This window comes from Lolium rigidum, chromosome 5 (assembly GCF_022539505.1).
Source record: "Lolium rigidum isolate FL_2022 chromosome 5, APGP_CSIRO_Lrig_0.1, whole genome shotgun sequence".
Lineage (NCBI taxonomy): Eukaryota > Viridiplantae > Streptophyta > Magnoliopsida > Poales > Poaceae > Lolium > Lolium rigidum.
Window position 1 is genome coordinate 130,215,486 of NC_061512.1, and position 4,445 is coordinate 130,219,930.

Here is a 4,445-nt window from a genome sequence, read left to right on the forward strand (position 1 = left end):
GCACCCTGCCGAGCGGGAAGTGCCCCTGAAGGCTTCTCCATCGACACCGCTGCCATCTCCACCGCCATCTTCATCACCGCTTCTGCTCCCATGAGGAGGGAGTAGTTCTCCATCGAGGCTCGGGGCTATACCGGTAGCTATGTGGTTCATCTCTCTCCTATGTACTTCAATACAATAATCTCATGAGCTGCCTTACATGATTGAGATTCATATGATGATGCTTGTAATCTAGATGTCATTGTGCTAGTCAAGTGAGTTTTACTTATGTGATCTCCGGAGACTCCTTGTCCCACGTGTGTAAAGGTGACAAGTGTGTGCACCGTGTGGGTCTCTTAGGCTATATTTCACGAATACTTACTCACTCGTTATGAATGGCGTAGTGAATTGCTTATTTATATCTCTTTATGATTGCAATGTGTTTTGTATCACAATTTATCTATGTGCTACTCTAGCAATGTTATTAAAGTAGTTTTATTCCTCCCGCACGGTGTAATGGTGACAGAGGTGTGCATCCGTGTTAGTACTTGGCGTATGCTATGATCATGATCTCTTGTAGATTGTGAAGTTAACTATTGCTATGATAGTATTGATGTGATCTATTCCTCCTACATAGTGTGAAGGTGACAAGTGTGCATGCTTGTGTTAGTACTTGGTTTAGTCGCGTTGATCTTTCTTGCACTCTAAGGTTATTTAAATATGAACATTGAATTGTGGAGCTTGTTAACTCCGGCATTGAGGGTTCGTGTAATCCTACGCAATGTGTTCATCATCCAACAAAAGAGTGTAGAGTATGCATTCATCTATTCTGTTATGTGATCAATGTTGAGAGTGTCCACTAGTGAAAGTCTAATCCCTAGGCCTTGTTCCTAAATATCGCTATCGCCGCTTGTTTACTCGTTTTACATGCGTTACTCATCGCATGCGTTACTATCGCTACCATATTACCACCATCAACTACACGCCGTTACTACTGCTCATATTCATTCATACCACCTCGTATTTCACTATCTCTTCGCCGAACTAGTGCACCTATTAGGTGTGTTGGGGACACAAGAGACTTCTTGCTTTGTGGTTGCAGGGTTGCATGAGAGGGATATCTTTGACCTCTTCCTCCCTGAGTTCGATAAACCTAGGGTGATCCACTTAAGGGAAACTTGCTGCTGTTCTACAAACCTCTGCTCTTGGAGGCCCAACACTGTCTACAAGAATAGAAGCTCCCGTAGACATCAGTGTTCCCGGCGGTGTCAATTGTGGAAGTATTCCGCATTTCTTTAAATGCATGCCAAACTCATAACTCAGATATTCACCTCCACGATCAGATCGTAGAAATTTGATCTTCTTGTTACGTTGATTTTCTACTTCACTTTGGAATTCCTTAAACTTCTCGAAAGTTTCGGATTTATGTTTCATGAAATAGATATACCCATATCTACTCGGATCATCCGTGAAGGTTAGAACATAACGATAACCACCGCGCGATGCTACGCTCATTAGTCCGCACACATCGGTATGTGTGATTTCCAATAAGTCGGTAGCTCGCTCCATCATACCGTAAAATGGAGACTTAGTCATTTTACCCATCAGACATGCTTCGCATCTATCAAGTGACTCAAAGTCAAGTGATTCAAGTAATCCATCAGTATGGAGTTTCTTCATGCGTTTCACTCCAATATGACCAAGACGACAGTGCCACATATAAGTAGAATTATCATTCAATTTAATTCGCTTAGCATCAATGTTATGTATATGCGTATCACTACTATCGAGATCTAACATAAATAAGCCATTCTTTTGTGGTGCTCGACCATAAAAGATATTATTCATAAAAATAGAACAACCATTATTCTCAGACTTGAATGAATAACCGTCTTGCATTAAACAAGATCCAGATATAATGTTCATGCTCAACGCGGGTACAAAATAACAATTATTTAGGCTTAAAACTAATCCCGAAGGTAGATGTAGAGGAAGTGTGCCGACAGCGATCACATCGACTTTGGATCCATTTCCAACGCGCATCGTCACTTCATCTTTCAGTAGTCTTCGTTTATTCTTTAGTTCCTGTTTCGAGTTACGAATATGAGCAACCGAACCAGTATCAAATACCCGTGTACTAGAACGAGAACCGAGTGAGATAAACATCTATAACATGTATATCAGATATACCTTCTTTCTTCTTCTTGACAAGGCCACTCTTCGGAGCAGCCGGATACTTGGAGCAATTACGCTTCCAGGGTCCCTTCTCCTTGCAGTAATAGCACTCAGCATCAGGCTTAGGGCCGTTCTTAGGTTTCATAGGAGGCGTGGCAGCTTTCTTGCCACCCTTCTTGAATTTTCCCTTAGACTTGCCCTGTTTCTTGAAACCGGTGGTCTTGTTGACCATCAACACTTGGTGCTCTTTCTTGATCTCAATCTCAGCAGCTTTTAGCATGCCAAAGAGTTCGTGTAACTCCTTGTTCATGTTCTCGCATATTGTAGTTCATCACAAAGTTCTTGTAACTTGGTGGCAGTGATTGAAGGACACGATTAATCCCCGACTCGTTAGGAATCACTATTCCCAAGTCACTGGGTTTCTTCGCATGCCCGGTCATGGCGAGCATGTGCTCACTAACGGAGCTGCCTTCTTCCATCATACAGCTGAAAAATTGTTTCGATGCTTCATAGCATTCCACGTCCGCATGAGTCTCGAATATAGCTTTCAGCTCATTCATCAACTCATGAGGATCGTGGTGCTCAAAACGTTTTTGAAGATCGGATTCCAGACTGCACAGGATGGCACACTGAACTTGAGAGTACCGAGTTTTCCGAGTCTCGTAAACCGCTTTTACTTCATCGGTTTCAGTTTCTGCAGGAGGGTCACCTAGCGGTGCATCAAGCACATATTGCAGATTTCCGCCGCAGAGGAAGATCCTCACATGACGGAACCGGTCGGTGAAGTTTCTACCGTTGCTCTTAAGCTTTTCTTTCTCTAGGAACTGGTTAAAATTGATTGGGGACGCCATCTCTACAACATATATTTGCAATAGTTTAGACTAAGTTTATGACAAATTGAGTTCAAATTTTAATTCAGAATAATTAAAATCTAGGTGAACTCCCACTCAAAACAATATCCCTCGCATTGTCTTAGTGATCACACGAACCAAATCCACCGCACCTATGTCCGATCATCACGAGACAAGGTGTGATTTCAATGGCGAACACTCAAAGTGTTCATCATATCAACCATATGATTCATGCTCTACCTTTCGGTATCACGTGTTCCGAGACCATGTCCGTACATGCTAGGCCCGTCAAGGCCACCTTAGTATCCGCATGTGCAAAACCGGCTTGCACCCGTTGTATGCACTTGTTGATTCTATCACACCCGATCATCACGAGATGCTTCGAAACGACAAGTCTTGGCAACGGTGCTACTAAGGATGAACACTTTATTATCTTGAGATTTTAGTGAGGGATCATCTTATAATGCTACCATCGCGATCTAAGCAAAATAAGATGCATAAAAGGATTAACATCACATGCAGTTCATATGTGATATGATATGGCCCTTTTGTCTTTGCGCCTTTGATCTTCATCTCCAAAGCACGGACATGATCTCCATCATCTTCGGGCATGATATCCATCATCGTCGGCGTAGCGTCAAGGTCAATGGCGCCGTCTTCATGATTGTCCTCCATGTAGCAACTATTACAACTACTTTGAAATACTACTCAACATGAAATTTAAAGACAACCATAAGGCTCCTGCCGATTGCCACAATACAATAATGATCATCTCATACATATTCATCATCACATTATGGCCATATCACATCACCAAACCCTGCAAAAACAAGTTAGACGTCTCTAATTTGGTTTGCATATTTTACGTGGTTTAGGGTTTTCGAGAGAGATCTAATCTACCTACGAACATGAACCACAACGTTGATACTAATGTTGTCAATAGAAGAGTAAATTGAATCTTTACTATAGTAGGAGAGACAGACACCCGCAAAGCCTCTTATGCAATACAAGTTGCATGTCGAACGAGGAACAAGTCTCATGAACGCGGTCATGTAAAGTTAGTCCGAGCCGCTTCATCCCACTATGCCATAAAGATGCAAAGTACTCAACTAAAGATAACAAGAGCATCAACGCCCACAAAACCATTGTGTTCTACTCGTGCAACCATCTATGCATAGACACGGCTCCGATACCACCGTAGGATAACGTTGCATAGAAAACAAAAAATTTCCTACCGCGAACACGCAATCCAAGCCAAGATGCAATCTAGAAGACGGTAGCAACGAGGGGGTATCGAGTCTCACCCTTGAAGAGATTCCAAAGCCTACAAGATGAGGCTCTTGTTGCTGCGGTAGACGTTCACTTGCCGCTTGCAAAAGCGCGTAGAAGATCTTGATCACGATCGGTTCCGGCGCCACGAACGGGCAGCACCTCCGTACTCGG